Consider the following 21,367-nt stretch of genomic DNA (forward strand, 5'->3'; position numbering starts at 1 on the left):
AGGTTGATGGTTTAGAAGTGCTAAAGATGCTATAGGACATTAAAACATCCCAAACACAGGATGAAGGGGAAGTTTATAACAAATCCAAGTATTTCTGATTTGCCTGTCTGGGTGGATGAAGGTCTATCTGTTGAGTTCAGTTCAGTTCAGTAGCTCAGTCCTGTCTGACTCTTTGCGACCCCATGAATCTCAGCATGCAGGGCTCCCTGTCCATCACCACCTCCCGGAGTTTACTCAAACTCATGTCCATCGAGTCGGTGATGCCATTCAACGATCTCATCCTCTGTCATCCCCTTCTCCTCCTGCCCCCAATCCCTCCCAGCATCAGGGTCTTTTCCAATGAATCAACTCTTCGCATCAGGTAGCCAAAGTGTTACAGTTTCAGCTTCAGCATCAGTCCTTCCAATGAACACCCAGGACTGATCTCCTTTAGGATGGACTGGTTGGATCTCCTTGCAGTCCAAGGGACTCTCAAAAGTCTTCTCCAACACCACAGTTCAAAAGCATCAATCCTTCAGCACTCAGCTTTCTTCACAGTCCAACTCTCATATCCATACATGGCTCCTGGAAAAACCATAGCCTTGACTAGATGGACCTTTGTTGGCAAAGTAATGCCTCTGCTTTTTAATATGCTATCTAGGTTGGTCATAACTTTCCTTCCAAGGAGTAAGCATCTTTTAATTTCAAGGCTACAATCACCATCTGCAGTGATTTTGGAACCCCCAAAAATAAAGTCTGACACTGCTTCCACTGTTTCCCCATCTATTTGCCATGAAGTGATGGGACCAGATGCCATGATCTTAGTTTTCTGAATGTTGATCTTTAAGCCAAGTTTTTCACTCTCCTCTTTCACTTTCATCAAGAGGCTTTTTAGTTCTTCTTCACTTTCTGCCATAAGGGTGGTGTCATCTGCATGTTTGAGGTTATTGGTATTTCTCCTGGCAATCTTGATTCCAACTTGTGCTTCTTCCAGCCCAGTTTTTCTCAGGATGTACTCTGCATATAAGTTAAATAAGCAGGGTAACAATATACAGTCTTGACGTACTCCTTTTCCTATTTGGAACCAGTCTGTTGTTCCATGTCCAGTTCTATATGACCTGCATATAAGTTTCTCAAGAGATAGGTCAGGTGGTCTTGTATTCCCATTTTACACAGTTTATTGTGATCCAAACAGTCAAAGGCTTTGGCATAGTCAATAAAGCAGAAATAGATGTTTTTCTGGAACTCTCTTGCTTTTTTGATGATCCAAGGGCTGTTGGCAATTGACCTCTGGTTCCTCTGCCTTTTCTAAATCCAGCTTGAACATCTGGAAGTTCATGGTTCATGTATTGCTGATGCCTGTCTTGGAGAATTTTGAGCATTACTTTACTAGCGTGTGAGGTGAGTACAACTGTGCGTTAGTTTGAGCATTCTTTGGCATTCCCTTCCTTTGGGATTGGAATGAAAACTGACCCTTTCCAGTCCTGTGGCCACTGCTGAGTTTTCCAAATTTGCTGGCATATTGAGTGCAGCACTTTCACGGTATCATCTTTCAGGATTTGAAATAGCTCAACTGGAATTCCATCACCTCCACTAGCTTTGTTTGCAGTGATGCTTTCTAAGGCCCATTTGACTTCACATTGCAGGATGTCTGACTCTAGGTGAGTGATCACAGCATCATGATTATCTGGGTCATGAAGATCTTTTTTTGTACAGTTCTTCTGTGTATTCTTGCCACCTCTTCTTATTATCTTCTGCTTCTTTTAGGTCCATACCATTTCTGTCCTTTATCAAACACATCTTTGCATGAAATATTCCCTTGGTACTTTTAATTTTCTTGAAGAGATCTCTAGTCTTTCTCATTTTGTTGTTTTCCTCTATTTCTTTGCATTGATCACTGAGGAAGGCTTTCTTATCTCTCCCAGCTATTCTTTGGAATGATGCATTCAGATGTGAATATCTCTCCTTTTCTCCTTTGCTTTTTGCTTCTCTTCTTTTCACAGCTATTTGTAAGGCCTCCTCAAACAACCATTTTGCCTTTTTGCATTTATTTTCCATGGGGATGGTCTTGATCCCTGTCTCCTGTACAATGTCATGAACCTCCGTCCATAGTTTATCAGGCACTCTGTCTATCAGATCCAGTCCCTTAAATCTATTTCTCACTTCCATTGTATAGTCAAAAGGGATTTGATTTAAGGGATATGATTTAGTCATACTTGAATAGTCTAGTGGTTTTCCATATTCTCTTCAGTTTAAGTCTGAATTTGCCAATAAGGAGTTAATGATCTGAGCCACAGTCAGCTCCCAGTCTTGTTTTTGCTGACTCTATAGAGCTTAGACCATCTTTGGCTGCAAAGAATATAATCAATCCGATTTCAGTGTTGACCATCTGGTGATGTCCATGTGTAGAGTCTTCTCTTGTGTTGTTGGAAGAGGGTGTTTGCTATGACCATTGCGTTCTCTTGGCAAAACTCTATTAGCCTTTGCCCTGCGTCATTCCGTACTCCAAGGCCAAATTTGCCTGTTACTCCATGTGTTTCTTGACTTTCTACTTTTGCCTTCCAGTCCCCTATAATGAAAAGGACGTCTTTTTTGGGTGCTAGTTCTAAAAGGTCTTGTATGTCTTGATAGAACCATTCAACTTCAGCTTCTTCAGCGTTACTTGTTGTGACATAGGCTTGGATTACCGTGATATTGTACGGTTTGCCTGGGAAACGAACAGAGATCATTCTGTCGTTTTTGAGATTGCATCCAAGTACTGCATTTTGGACTCTTTTGTTGACCATGATAGCTATTCCATTTCTTCTAAGGGATTCCTGCCCACAGAGGTAGACATAATGGTCATCTGAGTTAAATTCACCCATTCCTGTCCATTTTAGTTCGCTGATTCCTAGAATGTTGACATTCACTCTTGCCATCTCTTGTTTGACCACTTCTAATTTGCCTTAATTCATGGACCTAACATTTTGGGTTCTATGCAATATTGCTCTTTACAGCATCGGACCTTGTTTCTATTACCAGTCACATCCACAACTGGGTATTGTTTTTGCTTTGGCTCTATCCCCTCATTCTTTCTGGAGTTATTTCTCCACTGAGCTCCAGTAGGATATTGGGCACCTACTGACCTGGGGAGTTCCTCTTTCAGTATCCTATTACCTTTTCATATTGTTCATGGGGTTCTCGAGGCAAGAATGCTGAAGTGGTTTGCCGTTCCCTTCTCCAGTGGACCACATTCTGTCAAACCTGTTATAACCCGTCTGTCTTGGGTGGCCCCACACAGCATGGCTTAGTTTCATTGAGTTAGACAAGATTGTGGTTCATATGATCAGATTGGGTAGTGTTTTGTGATTATGGTTTCAGAGTAGAACATATGAATTAGATTAGGTTGGATACTAATAATGAGATTAAAGGATTAGAAAGAGAAGACAATGAGCTTGGTTTAGACACATTGAATGTAAGTGTGGAGACTGTCAGATATTAAGAATTGTCACTGTTTCCCCATCTATTTGCCATGAAGTGATGGGGCTGGATGCCATGATATTCATTTTCTGAATGCTGAGTTTTAAGCCAACCTTTTTCACTTTCACTCTCTTTTTTCACTTTCATGAAGAGGCCCTTTAGTTCTTCTTTGATTTCTGCAATAAGGGTGGTATCATCTGCATATCTGCATATCTGAGGTTATTGATATTTCTCCTGGCAATCTTGATTCCAGCTTGTGTTTAATCCAGCCCAGCATTTTGCATGATGCACTCCGCATATAAGTTAAATAAGCAGGGTGACATATTTTTCATGATGCAGGTAAGGTGGTCTCATATTCCCATTTCTTTAAGAATTTTCCACAGTTTATTGTGATCCATACAGCCAAAGGCTTTGGTATAGTCAATAAAGCAGAGGTAGATGTTTTTCTGGAACTCTCTTGCTTTTTTGATGATTCAATGGATGTTGGCAATTTGAACTCTGGTCCTTCTGCCTTTTCTAAATCCAGCTTGAAATTCTGGAAGTTCACGGTTCATGTACTATCGAAGCCTGCCTTGAAGAATTTTGACCATTAATTTGCTAGCGTGTGAAATGCGTGCAATTGTGTGGTAGTTTGAACACTCTTTGGCATTGCCTTCCAGTCCTGTGGCCACTGCTGCATTTTCCAAATTTGGTGGCATACTGAGTACAGCACTTTCACAGCATCACCTTTTAGGATTTGAAATAGCTCAACTGTGTAAATTACAACTTGAGTAAATTACTAGAAAGCAAATCACTCTGCTTACATAAATTATGTAAAAAAATCCAAACATGTACTATAGAGATGTTTGTAAGCTGTTTGGTACTCTGAAATCTAGAAAATTAATTGCCATTCCCACAGAGGTAAATAATACAAAACAGAAGAGTTGGATTTTATTTTTGAAGTTTTCTCTGTTGATAATCAGGGAGAAATGTGAGATGACAGTTTCTTTTATATTCAAACAGCCTCTCAAATCCTATCTTCTCTTACTAGTTTTCCTTTATATACTCATGATTTTTGCTACCACTCTTTCCTACATTTTTGTTTGGTCTAGTTGTACTCCAGTTATTTGCCTTCAATAATAATTGCACTGCAAGTTATGACCAACCTAGACAGCATATTAAAAAGCACAGACATTACTTTGCCAACAAAGGTCCATCTAGTCAAGGCTATGGTTTTTCCAGTAGTCATATATGGACGTGAGAGTTGAACCATAAAGAAAACTGAGCCCTGAAGAATTGATGCTTTTGAACTGTGGCATTGGAGAAGACTCTTGAGAGTCCCTTGGACTGTAAGGAGATCCAACCAGTCCATCCTAAAGGAAATCAGTCCTGAATATTCATTGGAAGAATTGATGTTGAAGGTGAAACTCTGATACTTTGGCCACCTGATGCAAAGAAGTGACTCAGTGGAAAAGACCCTGATGCTGGGAAAGACCAAAGGCAGGAGAAGTGGATAACAGAGGATGAGATGGTTGGATGGCATCATCGACTCAATGGACATGAGTTTGAGTAAACTTGGTGTTGGTGATGAACAGGGAAGCCTGGCGTGCTGCAGTACCTGGGGGTCGCAAAGGTGGGACATGACTGAGTGACTGAACTAAACTGAATAATTAATTATACTATAATGATTTCTACTTATATTCTGTGTAATTCTGGAAATCATGCATTTCTCTAATCACTTCTCTTATTGCATAGTAATTCAGTATGGGCTAATGCCATAAGGTCTGGAATAAAATTACATAATTTCTAGGTGTCTTGGTTTTCTCCACCTATAAAAAGTCATAAAATCTCTACCTACCTCAAAAGATGGTAGAAGAATTACTATAAATTTGTTCACAGAAAGTCTTGTACTCACAAGAGTGCAATAAGTGTTAGCTAGTGATTATTCTATAATAGAGATAAGAGGGATACATTAAGTTTTCAATTAAATGTCTGTCCCCTTGAAAGTACCAGTAGGTCAAGGAATTTAGGGAAGATTTATTGTGACTCTATGCAAAGAGGTTAAGTTTACTGACTAAGTTGCCTACTTACATCAGGTCATAGAGGGTTTCCAAGTGAATTCTTTGTTTGAGGTCATGGGTATTTTGTGCTCAGTCATATCCCATTGTTTGTGACCCTACAGACTGTAGCCCATCAGGCCCCTCTGTCCATGGAATTTTCCAGGCAAGAATACTGGAGTGAATTGCCATCTCCTACTCCAGGGGATCTTCTCGACCTAGGGATCGAACCCATGTCTCTTGCGTATCCCGGCTTGGCGGCAAGCTTTTACCACTAGCACCACCTGAGAAGCCCTGTTTGAGGTCACTGATATAACATCAACTCTGAGAGATATAAAATGGCCAAAATAATGGAATTAATTTAAAAAAATTTTGTCAGGCAATTTTTAATACAAGTGGAGTGTTTATCTTCAGTTAACTAAATATTAGTTAAATTGGTTGCTTAGTTTGTTATTAATTTACCCTTGGGAAACTCCCATTATCCCAAAACAGTTAATCTTAGCAAACTCTCCTTTCCTCCACTTCAAGGGAAGGTCGTGCTTTTTTCTCCCATCCGACTTCTAGTACTTATGATACCGGTAGGTAAAGATCTCCACATCTTCTCACTTCACTAAAATGTCTGCACTGAGTAGAGTTGAGCTATTAGCTTGAATTAGTTGTGCTCTCCCTCAGGGGCCCTGTCTAAAATGCTGGTGATGAACAACGCCGAGCATTGTGGAAGAATGCTGTACACTCTAGACCCTGTGTGTATGTGTGTGCTAGCCCCTCAGTCATATCTGACTCTTTGTGACTCCATGGACTGTAGCCCACCAAATATTGAAGTGCAGACTTAGAGAGTCTTAACATACTGATAATCTCTGCTTATTACACATATATTCTACATGATTTTATGTGATTTTAATACATTATTTAGGAAAGGTGAGCCTATTTTCATCATAAAAATCATCTCCCTTTTTAGTTGTATGGCTTATGTTATATGAGTTATTTAGTGTGCACTAATTTAATTAATATTAAAACAAGCAGGTTTCCAATCTTCCTTTTTGATCAGGTTTGGATGCATTACAGGAGGGACTCTCACACAGAACATAAAATGAAAGACACGAGTCAAATATGATCCTTGCAATCAAGATAAGCGAGAATTCTTTATCAGTCAACAGTCTAAAAAAGGAATTTAGAAGCCAGCTTCCCTAATAGCTCAGCTGATAAAGAATCCATCTGCAATGCAGAAGGACCCTGGTTCGATTCCTGGATTGGAAAGATCCTCTGGAGAAGGGATAGGCTACCCACTTCAGTATTCTTGGTTTTCCATGGTGGCTCAGCTGGTAAAGAATTTGCCTGCAATATAGGAGGCCTGGTTTCCATCCCTGGGTTGGGAAGATCTCCTGGAGAAGGGAAAGGCTACCCACTCCAGTACTCTGGCCTGGAGAATTCCATGTACTATAGTTGATGGGGTTACAAAGAGTTGGACGTGACTGAGTGACTTTCACTTTCACTTTTCACACATTGAACATAGCACAAAAGAGAATGCAATGTGGCTTTATGTACAATGTGAGAGATTGAAAATTTGGCCCAATACTAGACCTAATACACAAAACTATTTCTCGAAAAGCAAACTTTGATTTGAAACAAGGCATTTATTTCCATTTAAAACAATTATTTTCATCTTTCAAACAAAGATTAAAATAAATAGGCAGACATGGCTTCTATTCAAAACTGCCACACAACCTTTTGTCTTCCTGAATATTACCACATCTAAGATGGGCAACAGGAAAAGATATTTTGAATTGAGAAAGGGTCAATTTCAGTTTGTCTCATTTGAGATTCTATCCCTGCTTATCATAATAATTCAACTTAGAAGAAATAAAGCCTTATTTAAGGTAAGTCATAGAAATCTCAATAAATAAGAAAATCATGGGAAAATAAAACATTAGACAAAGAAGGATATCCGTGCGAAAAATCAGACAGGCATTGGTAGAAGATGGGATCAAAGATGGAATATTATCAAATGAAAACCCACCTCTCTTTTCCTCAACACACCCTATCTGCTTCTAACCACTCTGCTACCCACACTCAAAATTCAGAGTATCAAATACTTGAGCCAGTTGATTGGCTACATCCAGTTTATACAAACAATTGGCTTTGGATTTCTCTTTTCTATGTAAAGTCATAGGTCAAATTGACACAGCTGTATGGCAGACATAATTAAAACCCTCTCCTGTATCCTTCGTTCCCATGGGTACCAAAGACTTTCCATTCTGGAGCCTATGTGTACTGATGCCATTACTATTGAAGAAGGGATAGTAAATAAAGAAGATTATCTAGTCTATGTATTGGAAAAATATGATTCTTCAGTCAAACTTAGCCTGTGGTCTGTTTTCATACCATCTACAACGTGATAATTATTCCACTCCAGTTTTCTTGTCTGGAGAATCCCCATGGATAAGAGGAGCTTGGTGAGCTACAGTCTGCGGGGTTGCAAGAGTCAGACACGACTGCATGACTAAGCATGTGTGTGTGTATGTAATATGTATATATCTGTACATAATATTTTTAATATCATATACACATATATTTAATATTTTTAAGGAGATGTTTAAAAAAATAAGAAGATGTGACAGAGACTACAGACCCTATATGGACCAGAGAGTCTAAGATATTTAAACATCTAGCTCTTTACCAAAAGTTTGCCATATCTTGGTCTAAAAGGATACAGTGATAAGGGGTCTTAGTTAACTTGGGTTTTGGTGGTAAGATGTATTAATTATCTTAGTATAGTAGAGTGAGAAATTGTGTAAGAATAATAAAAACACTGAACATTATCATTCATGATTTTGGTTCAAAGGAAATTGTAATGAATATAGCATTTAGAGATAATCTAGGAGGAAAAGGGAGTCATGCTAAACATTTCACCATCATTACTAGATTACAATAATGGTGATATTCACAGACAGAATGCAATACCCACAATCAAATGGTGATTTCCACAGAATGCAAGTGAGACAGTTTTATGTACCAAACTCAACACAAAGATCAGGAAATAGCAATTTTAAAAAATGGGAAGAGAAAAGATATCTAACTTTCAAAAGTTTCAATGACTGCCATTTCTGTTATTCAAAATCCTTTAGAGTATTTAACCTTACATTTTAAAATTTAAAAAAAAAATTACACACAAGAAACAGTACCAAAAGAGATCCTTTCCAAATATACGCCACTCTCTAGAAATAGCACTGCTAAAAGCTTTTAGGTTATATAGCCTTCAACATATTTTCCTATACATTTATTTATTAATGCAAATACACATAAAACATTTCTGGTTATTTGCTTATTTTACACAAATGGAAATATATCATATGGATTTTTCTGTACCTTCCTGTTAAAATTGTGAGTGTTAAATGATTCCGAGGTCTTATAGATATTTGCATGTTACTATCATAAAAAATTACTTCATTATTTATAATTGCTTCCCTAAATTCTCGGGGTATGTAGCATAATTAATTTCCTCAGTTTTAGATAATCTCTCTTTTTTATACCTATGGATAGTTCTCTATTTTGATACTATGAATAATGCACTAGTCAAAGTATTTTGCCCATGTCTTCTGTACCATTTTCACTTCCTCTTAGTTTACCTCCGGTTCAGTTGTCACCTTCAAATTCCTGTTTGCATAGATATTTTATTATTATTTTTAAGTACTTTTCCTAAAAGAGCTCTTAGACTTTAAATAATTGGATAACCATAATACTTACATTATTTTAAAGTTGGATTTAGGAAAGAAAGAACTATTTGGCAAATATTGAGTAAAATGTATGAATATAGTTAAGAGTATTGATAGGTAAAGGTCCAGAATTATCCAAATATGTAATCTTCTGCCTTAGAAAATGGTAACTTCCTTGTAATTAGAACCATGAAATTCCAGATGTTCAAGCTGGATTTAGAAAAGGCAGAGGAACTAGAGCTCAAACTGGCAATATCAGGTGGATAATCAAAAAAGCAAGAGAGTTCCAGAAAAACATCTACTTCTGCTTTATTGACTATGACAAAGCCTCTGACTGTATAGATCACAACAAACTGGAAAATTCTTCAAAGAGATGGGAATACTAGACCACCTCACCTGCCTCCTGAGAAATCTGTATGCAGGTCAGGAAGCAACGGTTAGAACTGCATGTGGAACAGACTGGTTCCAAATACGGAAAGGAGTACATCAAGGCTGTACATTGTCACCCTGCTTATTTAAGTTTATATGCAGAGTACATCATGCGAAAACCCTGTCTGGATTAAGCACAAGCTGGAATCAAAATTGCGAGGAGAAATATCAATAACCTCAGATATGCAGGTGACACCACTCTTATGGCAGAAAGCAAAGAAGAACTAAAATGCCTCTTGATGAAAGTGAAAGAGAAGAGTGAAAAAGTTGGCTGAAAACTCAATATTCAGAAAACTAAGACCATGGCATCTGGTCCTATCACTTTATGGCAAACAGATGGGGAAACAATGGAAACAGTGACAGACTTTATTTTTTTGGACTCTAAAGTCACTCCAGATGGTGACTGCAGCCATGACATTAAAAGATGCTTGCTTCTTGTAAGAAAAGCTACAACCAACCTAGACAGCATATTAAAAAGCAGAGACCTTACTTTGCCAACCAAGTTCTGTTTAGTAAAAGCTATGATTTTTCCAGTGGTCATGTACGGATGTTAGAGTTGGACGATAAAGAAAGCTGAGCACAGAAGAATTGATGCTTTTGAACTGTGTTATTGGAGTGCCGAAAAATTGATGCTTTTGTATTGTGGTGTTGGAGAAGACTCTTGAGAGTCCCTTGGACTGCAAGGAGATCCAACCAGTCCATCCTAAAGGAAATCATCCCTGAATATTCATTGGAAGGACTGATGCTGAAGCTGAAACTTCAATACTTTGGCCCCCTGATGCAAAGAACTAACTCGTTGGAAAAGAACCTGATGCTGGGAAAGACTGAAGGTGGGAGGAGAAGGGGACAACAAAGGATGAGATGGTTGGATGGCATCACCGACTTGATGGACATGAGTTTGAGTAAGCTCTAGGAGTTAGTGATGGACAGGGAAGCCTGGCGTGCTGCAGTCCATGGGGTTGCAAAGAGTCAGACATGACTGAGCAACAGAATTGAACTGAAATATGGACTGGACAACCTATGACAGAGTCATTTCAGAGGAGAGCAAACCATTCAGTGACTGGTAAGTCTACATCCTGACCCCAAGATACTTAAAAACAAAATTAAGGTTAATTATATACAGTACATGACTGTTTGCATTTTATTTAAATTTACCCATATACAATAAAATAAAACCAGGCCTTAAAAAGCAGGCTAAAATCTTTGGTCAAGTATGCAATCGAGAGTACTTAAATTGACAAATGTAATAAATCTGCCTACTATCTTTGTGCTCATAATAATAAAGAGTGAAAATTTCCAAAAAGATCGACTTTTCCATGATTTCATGTAAACCAGAATTAGACATCAATAGTGCATGTTCATAAATATTGCTCCAAACATGACTAATTATTCATCATTGTTGAAAATGCAGATGCAGAAATATTTACTATGATTTATTCCTATCTGCCCTAAGCAAATTATTCTTTCAGTTTTGTATTCTTAAAGTATGAGTTCCTTGCTATCAAATAAACAATTATTTACCCTGAATTATTTTTGTGCAGTAAATATCCTGGTTGAGTAATGCAGGCTCAACCTCCTACATTTCCTCCTATCATTGTGACATAGCTCAAAGGTAGTCTTATGACTTGGAACAATAGAGAACTGGGTATTCAGCATGCTGGTGAATGGCAGGGTAAACTCAGAAGACAGCAGATTTTATTGTTCCATCCTTCATAAAAGGACTCACTATTCCTTTAGTAGGAACAGTACTCTCTACAAATTTCCTATGGATATTAACTTTGGAAATTGTCCACACAAAATAATATAAGCTCTCCATCCTCTTACAGGGCATCATTACATTTTGCCCTCTGATGATAATCATCATAATTTGAAATGGCCAGTGGCGACTATGTCTTTGACATTTATTATACTGTCTTTAGTGGTCTTTTTACCATAGTCATAAGGAATGTTGCTTTGTAACAGTAGTGATATTAATTGTGACCGTTATCCTGCCTCTCATGCAAAATTTTGGGTCAAATGATTGGTATAAGTCTAAATGAGCAGTCAGGGATGAAAAGGACAAAGGAGTAAGAGGAAAATACATGACTAGTTTGAGTCCTGCTGCATACTGAGAGGTAATTTACACAAATCAGCTAGACAAAAACAGATGGGAAGAGGGAGAGAGGGAGAGCGTTGACTAATGACACCTGACTGCCAAATGACCCTGTGGGTTTGAATGCTGGCAGGACACCTAAAACCGCGCCAGCAGCCACTTGGAACTGCCCAGTTCTCACTCAGATTTCATTTAACAGGCTAACCTTGGTCTTTCTATTGTTACCATCGCTAGGGAAATTAATACTGTATCGAATCATGATCCAGGAAATACACATGCTAACTGGGCTCTCTTCTTTTAGAAGCTATGTGCTACCGAACTGTTAAAGAGTTTATTGTAGGCAGCTTTTCTTTCCAACAGGGAAAATTTGATATATTTGTTCTTTTAAGAAACTCTTTTGTAAACCTATAGTATGTGGCACCATTTGTGGCTTAATAAGACCTATAGAGAAAAAGAAGAAATTATTTATTCTGAGAACATGACTACACTATTAAATACTTTGCTCATGGGAAAGTATCTTTGATTCTGACAAGTGAGGAGTTCCTAACACTATACATAATGGGCTCCTACCTGTCTCTCATTCTGTTACTTTTAACTTTTAATCTCTTTTCAACTACAAAATTAATGCTCATGGATGTATATTGAAATGTATATTGAATGTTAGGTACCCCCATTGGCTATTACTACAAACTAGCTAAGTGAAAAAAAAAAAAAACTAACTTAGTTTTTAGTTTCAATTTTCCTATATCTTAAAAAGGGAATAATACATTCTCTCTAGTGTTGCTATGAAAACCATAATGAGAAAAAACATGTGTAGGTACAGACAGTATAACATCTAGATTACTAAGCTTACGTGATTAGAGTTTACTTCCAGTGAAAGTTGAAAAGTTACAAGCCAAATTAAAAATTAGTAAAAACACTTTAAAATCTTTATATGTTAGCCAAGAAGCCTTAGTATATTGATAGTAATTATTACATGTATTTATAAGCAGAATTCATGGATCTTTAAAAATCTATGTATATTCTTGAAGAACATTATCTCTCATTTTTTGTCTTTAAGGGACAGTATGGTTAAAACAAACATTCAAACATTAAGTAACAGTAAGATTCAAACTTAACATTCAAAACACTAAGATCATGGCATCTGGTTCCGTCATTTCATGACAAATAGAAGGGGGGAAAAGATGAAAGAGTGACAGATTTCTTCTTCATGGGCTCCAGAATCACTGTGGACGAGGACTGCAACTACGAAATTTAAAGGTGCTTGGTCCTGGGAAGGCAAGTTATGCAAACATACACAGCATGTTATAAAGCAGAGACAACACTTTGCTGATAGAAGTACATATAATCAAAGCTCTGGAGGGAGGAGCCAAGATGGCGGAGGAATAGGACGGGGAGACCACTTTCTCCCCTACAAATTCATAGAAAGAACATTTGAACGCTGAGCAAATTTCACAAAACAACTTCTGATTGCTAGCAGAGGACATCAGGCGCCCAGATAAGCAGCCCATTGTCTTCGAAGGGAGGTAGGACAAAATATAACAGATAAAAAGGGAGACAAAAGAGCTACGGACGGAGACCCGTCCTGGGAAGGGAGTCTTAATAGAGAAAGTTTCCAATCACCAGGAAACCCTCGCACTGGCGGGACTGGGGGAAGTTTTCGGCAATCTAACTGGGAGGAAAAATTAAATAAGGCCCACAGATTACGTACCTAAAAGCAACTCCCAGCAGAAAAGTACCCCAGATGCCCGCACCCGCCAGCAACAAGCGGGGGCGGAACGGAGAGGAGCGGGCGGCATTGCTTAGGGTAAGGACCAGCCCGAAGACCCTGAGAGCAATCGGAGGGAGCTTTTTTTAAACTGTGGGACAAAATTAACCGCCAGAACACACTGCCGGCAGTTCGCAAAACAAAGGGACTGAGAAACTCCAGAGAAGAGCCGGCCCATCCCCGCTGGAGGTAGGAGGCAGGGGGGAGGGGAAAAGGGCAAACTCAGCCCCTGAGAAGCCACCCCCTCCACACTGCAAACAGGCCCCTGGTTCCTATCTAAAGACTTCCTGAGACCCGACTGGCGGTGCGCGCTGGGGCCATGGAGGGAAAAAGCACGCCGTACCCGGGGAGATTGCACCCAAGCCTCTGGCTGCCTGAGCCGCTCGCAGCGGAGGGATAAGGCGCGCCGCATCTGGGGAGAGTGCGCCCAAGCCTCTGGCTGCCTGGGCCGCTCAACGCGGAGGGAATAGGCGCACTGCACCCGGGGAGAGTACGCCCAAGCCCCTGGCTGCCTGAACCGCTCAGGCCAGGAAAGGCACAAAACGCAGGCGCAACCGAATCCGCGCTTTTGTGGAGTACCCGAAAACTGGAACCGCACTCAACGTAGGGCCTGCTCCATATGGAGCAGCCAGGAGCCTGAGCAGTGTAGACGGGGAAAGCACTGACACCCATGAGCGGGGCAAACCCAGTGTGGCCGGAACACGGTGAGTGCTATCCACACAGAGCGGTATCTGTCTGCAGCGCCCCGCCCTCCCCGTAGCAGGACTGAACTGAACTAGCGAACCTAAATAAGAGATCACCTCCGCCTGCCTGTGTCAGGGCGGAAATTACACACTGAAGAGACGGCAAACAGAAGCCAAATAAACAAAGGGAACCGCTTCAGAAAGGACCGGTGCAACAGATTAAAATCCCTGAAGGTAACACCGACTACACTGGAAGGGGCCTATAGATATCGAGAAGTGTAAGCTGGAAAGAGGAGCTATCTGAAATTGAACTGAACCTACACTGACCGCAACAACTCCAGAGAAATTCCTAGATATATATGTATTTTTTTTAATTAAAAAAAAATTTTTTTTTTAATTAAAATTTTTTTTTCTTTCCTTTTTTTAATTTTTTTTCTCTTTTATTTTCTTTTAAAATTTCCTATTACTCCCCCATTACTCCTCAACTTTCATTTTCATATATTTTTACGATTTTTTTAATTAGGGAAAAAATTTAAAAAAATTTTTTTTTAATTTTTCTTGTTTTTCTCTCCTATTTCCTCTTAAAGTCCTCTAATACTCCTCTATTATTCCTGAATTTTCATTTTCATTTCACTATAACCTTGCCAAAAAAAGAGAGAGAGAGAAACCCTATTTTTAAACCAAACTTCATATACATTTCTAAATTTTTTGTGTTTTTGTTTTTAAATATTGTATTTCAAAGAATCTAACCTCTACACTAGATTTTTAATCTTTGTTTTTCAGTATGTGATATAAATTTTGGACATTTAAGAATCCAATATTCAGTTCCCATTTCTATTCAGGAGTGTGGTGATTACTCTCCCACTTTTGACTCTCTGTTTTCTACCTCAGAACACCTCTATTTCCTCCTTTCCCCTTCTCTTCCCAATCCAATTCTGGGAATCTTTGTGGGTGTCTGGGCTACGGAGAACACTTTGAGAACAGATAACTGCGTAGATCTGTCTCTCTCCTCGAGTCCCCTTTTTCTCCTCCTGCTCACCTCTATCTCCTTCCTCCCTCTCCTATTCTTCATGTAACTCTGAATCTCTCTGGTTGTCTCACAGTGGAGAATCTTTTCACCATTAACCTAGAAGTTTTATTATCAGTCCTGTATAGTTGGAGAAGTCTTAAGACTATTGGAAGAATAAAACTGAAATCCAGAGGCAGGAGACTTAAGCCCAAAACCTGAGAAAACCAGAAAACTCCTGACTACACGGAACATTAAGGAATAAGAGACCATCCAAAAGCCTCCATACCTACACTAAAACCAACCACCACCCAAGAGCCAATAAGCTCCAGTACAAGACATACCATGCAAATTCTTTAGCAACGCAGGAGCACAGACCTGAGTGTCAACATACAGGCTTTCCAAAGTCACACCTAACACATAGACCCATCGCAAAACTCATTACTGGACACTCCATTGCACTCCTGAGAGAAGAAATCCAATTCCACGCACCAGAATGCTGACACAAGCTTCCCTAACCAGGAAACCTTGACAAACCAATCGTCCAACCCCACCCACTGGGTGAAACCTCCACAATAAAAAGGAACCACAGACCACAAGAATACAGAAAGCCCACTCCAGACACAGCAATCTAAACAAGATGAAAAGGCAGAGAAATACCCAACAGGTAAAGGAACATGAAAAAAGCCCACCAAGCCAAACAAAAGAGGAGGAAATAGGGAATCTACCTGAAAAAGAATTTAGAATAATGATAATAAAAATGATCCAAAATCTTGAAAACAAAATGGAGTTACAAATAAATAGCCTGGAGACAAAGATTGAGAAGATGCAAGAAAGGTTTAACAAGGACCTAGAAGAAATTAAAAAAAAGTCAGTTAAAAATTAATAATGAAATGAATGAGATCAAAAACACTCTGGTGGGAACCATGAGTAGAATAACAGAGACAGAAGATAGGATAAGGGAGTTAGAAGATAAAATGATGGAAATAAATGAAGCAGAGAGGAAAAAAGAGAAAAGAATCAAAAGAAATGAGGACAACCTCAGGGACCTTTGGGACAATGTGAAACGCCCCAACATTAGAATCATAGGAGTCCAGAAGAAGAAGACAAAAAGAAAGGCCATGAGAAGTTACTCGAGGAGATAATAGCTGAAAACTTCCCTAAAATGGGGAAGGAAGTAGCCACCCAAGTCCAAGAAACCCAAAGAGTCCCAAACAGGATAAACCCAAGGCGAAACACCCCAAGACACATATTAATCAAATTAACAAAGATCAAACACAAAGAACAAATATTAAAAGCAGCAAGGGAGAAACAACAAATAACACACAAAGGGATTCCCATAAGGGTAACAGCTGATCTATCAATAGAAACCCTTCAGGCCAGAAGGGAATGGCAGGACATACTTAAAGTAATGAAAGAGAATAAGCTACAACCTAGATTACTCTACCCAGCAAGGATCTCATTCAGATATGAAGGAGAACTCAAAAGCTTTACAGACAAGCAAAAGCTGAGAGAATTCAGCACCACCAAACCAGCTCTTCAACAAATACTAAAGGATCTTCTCTAGACAGGAAACACAGAAAGGTTGTATAAACATGAACCGCAAACAACAAATGGCAACGGGACCATACCTATCAATAATTACCTTAAATGTAAATGGGTTGAATGCCCCAACCAAAAGACAAAGGCTGGCTGAATGGATACAAAAGCAAGACCCCTATATATGCTGTCTATAAGAGACTCACCTCAAAACAAGGGACACATACAGACTAAAAGTGAAGGGCTGGAAAAAAATATTCCACGCAAACAGAGACCAAAAGAAAGCAGGAGTCGCAATACTCATATCAGATAAAATAGACTTTCAAATAAAGGCTGTGAAAAGAGACAAAGATGGACACTACATAATGATCAAAGGATCAATCCAAGAAGAAGATATAACAATTATAAATATATATGCACCCAACATAGGAGCACCGCAATATGTAAGGCAAACGCTAACGAGTATGAAAGAGGAAATTAATAGTAACACAATAATAGTAGGAGACTTTAATACCCCACTCACAACTATGGATAGATCAACTAAACAGAAAATGAACAAGGAAACACAAACTTTAAAGGATACAATGGACCAGCTAGACCTAATTGACATCTATAGGACGTTTCACCACAAAACAATCAACTTCACCTTTTTCTCAAGTGCACACGGAACCTTCTCCAGAATAGATCACATCCTGGGCCATAAATCTAGTCTTAGTAAATTCAAAAAGATTGAAATCATTCCAGTCATCTTTTCTGACCACAGTGCAGTAAGATTAGATCTCAATTACAGGAAAAAAATTATTAAAAATTCAAGCATATGGAGACTAAACAACACGCTTCTGAATAACCAACAAATCATAGAAGAAATCAAAAAAGAAATCAAAATATGTATAGAAATGAATGAAAATAAAAACACAACAACCCAAAACCTATGGGACACTGTAAAAGCAGTGCTAAGGGGAAGATTCATAGCATTACAGGCCTACCTCAAGAAACAAGAAAAAAGTCAAATAAATGACCTAACTCTACACCTAAAGCATCTAGAGAAGGAAGAAATGGAGAACCCCAGAGTTAGTAGAAGGAAAGAAATCTTAAAAATTAGGGCAGAAATAAATGCAAAAGAAACTAAAGAGACCATAGCAAAAATTAACAAAGCTAAAAGCTGATTTTTTGAAAAAATAAATAAAATTGACAAACCATTAGCAAGACTCATTAAGAAACAAAGGGAGAAGAACCAAATTAACAAAATTAGAAATGAAAATGGAGAGATCACAACAGACAACACTGAAATACAAAGGATCATAAGAGACTACTAACAGCAGCTCTATGCCAATAAAATGGACAACTTGGAAGAAATGGACAAGTTCTTAGAGAAGTATAACTTTCCAAAACTGAACCAGGAAGAAATAGAAGATCTTAACAAAACCATCACAAGCAAGGAAATAAAAACTGTAATCAGAAATCTTCCAGCAAACAAAAGCCCAGGACCAGATGGCTTCCAAGCTGAATTCTACCAAAAATTTAGAGAAGAGCTAACACCTATCTTACTCAAACTCTACCAGAAAATTGCAGAAGAAGGTAAACTTCCAAACTCATTCTATGAGGCCACCATCACCCTAATTCCAAAACCAGACAAAGATGCCACAAAAAAAGAAAACTACAGGCCAATATCACTGATGAACATAGATGCAAAAATCCTTAACAAAATTCTAGCAAACAGAATCCAACAACATATTAAAAAAATCATACACCATGACCAAGTGGGCTTTATCCCAGGAATGCAAGGATTCTTTAATATCCGCAAATCAATCAATGGAATACACCACATTAACAAATTGAAAGATAAAAACCATATGATTATCTCAATAGATGCAGAAAAAGCCTTTGACAAAATTCAACATCCATTTATGATTAAAACTCTCCAGAAAGCAGGAATAGAAGGGACATACCTCAACATAATAAAAGCTATATATGACAAACCCACAGCAAGCATCACCCTCAATGGTGAAAAATTGAAAGCATTTCCCCTGAAATCAGGAACAAGACAAGGGTGCCCACTCTCACCACTACTATTCAACATAGTTTTGGAAGTGTTGGCCACAGCAATCAGGGCAGAAAAAGAAGTAAAAGGAATCCAGATAGGAAAAGAAGAAGTGAAACTCTCTCTGTTTGCAGATGACATGATCCTCTACATAGAAAACCCTAAAGACTCTACCAGAAAATTACTAGAGCTAATCAACGAATACAGTAAAGTTGCAGGATATAAAATTAACACACAGAAATCTCTTGCATTCCTATACACTAACAATGAGAAAACAGAAAGAGAAATTAAGGAAACAATACCATTCACCATTGCAACAAAAAGAATAAAATACTTAGGAGTATATCTACCTAAAGAAACAAAAGACCTATACATAGAAAACTATAAAACACTGATGAAAGAAATCAAAGAGGACACAAACAGATGGAGAAATATACCGTGTTCATGGATTGGAAGAATCAATATTGTCAAAATGGCTATACTACCCAAAGCAATCTATAGATTCAATGCAATCCCTATCAAACTACCAACAGTATTTTTCACAGAACTAGAACAAATAATTTCACAATTTGTATGGAAATACAAAAAACCTCGAATAGCCAAAGTAACCTTGAGAAAGAAGAATGGAACTGGAGGAATCAACCTGCCTGACTTCAGACTATACTACAAAGCCACAGTCATCAAGACAGTATGGTACTGGCACAAAGACAGAAATATAGATCAATGAAACAGAATAGAAAGCCTAGAGATAAATCCACGAACCTATGGTCACCTTATCTTCAACAAAGGAGGCAAGGATATACAATGGAAAAAAGATAACCTCTTTAACAAGTGGTGCTGGGAAAACTGGTCAACCACCTGTAAAAGAATGAAACTAGAACACTTTCTAACACCATACACCAAAATAAACTCAAAATGGATTAAAGATCTAAATTTAAGGCCAGAAACTATAAAACTCCTAGAGGAGAACACAGGCAAAACACTCTCCGACATAAATCACAGCAGGATCCTCTATGACCCACATCCCAGAATTTTAGAAACAAAAGCAAAAATAAACAAATGGGACCTAATGAAACTTAAAAGCTTTTGCACAACAAAGGAAACTATAAGCAAGGTGAAAAGACAGCCCTCAGAATGGGAGAAAATAATAGCAAATGAAGCAACAGACAAAGGATTAATCTCAAAAATATACAAGCAACTCCTCCAGGTCAACTCCAGAAAAATAAATGACCCAATCAAAAAATGGGCCAAAGAACTACACAGACATTTCTCTAAGGAAGACATACAGATGGCAAAAAAACACATGAAAAGATGCTCAACATCACTCACTATCAGAGAAATGCAAATCAAAACCACAATGAGGTACCATTACACGCCAATCAGGATGGCTGCTATCCAAAAGTCTACAAGCAATAAATGCTGGAGAAGGTGTGGAGAAAAGGGAACCCTCTTACACTGTTGGTGGGAATGCAAATTAGTACAGCCACTATGGAAAACAGTGTGGAGATTTCTTAAAAAGCTGGAAATAGAACTGCCATATGACCCAGCAACACCACCTCTAGGCATACACACTGAGGAAACCAGATCTGAAAGAAACACGTGCACCCCAATGTTCATCGCAGCACTGTTTATAATAGCCAGGACATGGAAGCAACCTAGATGCCCATCAGCAGACGAATGGATGAGGAAGCTGTGGTACATATACACCATGGAATATTACTCAGCCATTAAAAAGAACTCATTTGAATCAGTTCTAATGAGATGGATGAAACTGGAGCCCATTATACAGAGCGAAGTAAGGCAGAAAGATAGAGACCATTACAGTATACTAACACATATATATATGGAATTTAGAAAGATGGTAACTATAACCCTATATGCAAAACAGAAAAAGAGACTCAAATGTATAGAACAGACTTGTGGACTCTGTGGGAAAAGGCGAGGGTGGGATGTTTCAAGAGAACAGCATCGAAACATGTATATTATCTAGGGTGAAACAGATCACCAGCCCAGGCTGGATGCATGAGACAAGTGCTCGGGGCCTGGTGCACTGGGAAGACCCAGAGGGATGGGGTGGAGAGGGAGGTGGGAGGGGGGACCGGGATGGGGAATACATGTAAATCCATGGCTGATTCATTTCAATGTATGACAAGAACCACTGCAATGTTGTGGAGTGACTGGCCTCCAACTAGTGAAAATAAATGGGAAAAAAATAAAATACAATAAACTGCTAATCTAACATACAGTGAAGAAATAAAAAAAAAAAAAAAAAATCAAAGCTCTGGCTTTTCCAGTAGTCATGTATGGATATGAGAGTTGGACATAAAGAAGGCTGAGCACAGAACTGATGCTTTTGAACTGTGGTGTTGGAGAAACTCTAGAGTCCCTTGGACTGAGAAGATCAAACAAATCCATCATATAGGAAATAAACACTGAATATCACTGGAAGTACTGATGCTAAAGCTGAAGCTTCAATACCTTGGCCACCTGTTGAGCAAAGCTGACTCGCTGGGAAAGATTGAGGGCAAGAGGAGAAGGGGCATCAGAGGGTGAGATAGATAGATAGCATCACTGACTTAATGGGCATGAGTTTGAACAGACTCTGGGAGACAGTGAAGAATG

General features: G+C 38.7%; 1 protein-coding gene across 4 annotated transcripts in view; it reads right to left on the minus strand.

Annotated features, from left to right (window-relative positions):
* The window catches only part of ERBB4 (erb-b2 receptor tyrosine kinase 4), a 1,221,654-nt gene that overhangs the window by 144,279 nt on the left and 1,056,008 nt on the right, over positions 1-21,367 (minus strand). The gene's annotated exons all lie outside the window — the stretch shown is intronic.

This window comes from Odocoileus virginianus, chromosome 30, assembly GCF_023699985.2.
Source record: "Odocoileus virginianus isolate 20LAN1187 ecotype Illinois chromosome 30, Ovbor_1.2, whole genome shotgun sequence".
Taxonomy (NCBI): Eukaryota; Metazoa; Chordata; class Mammalia; order Artiodactyla; family Cervidae; genus Odocoileus; species Odocoileus virginianus.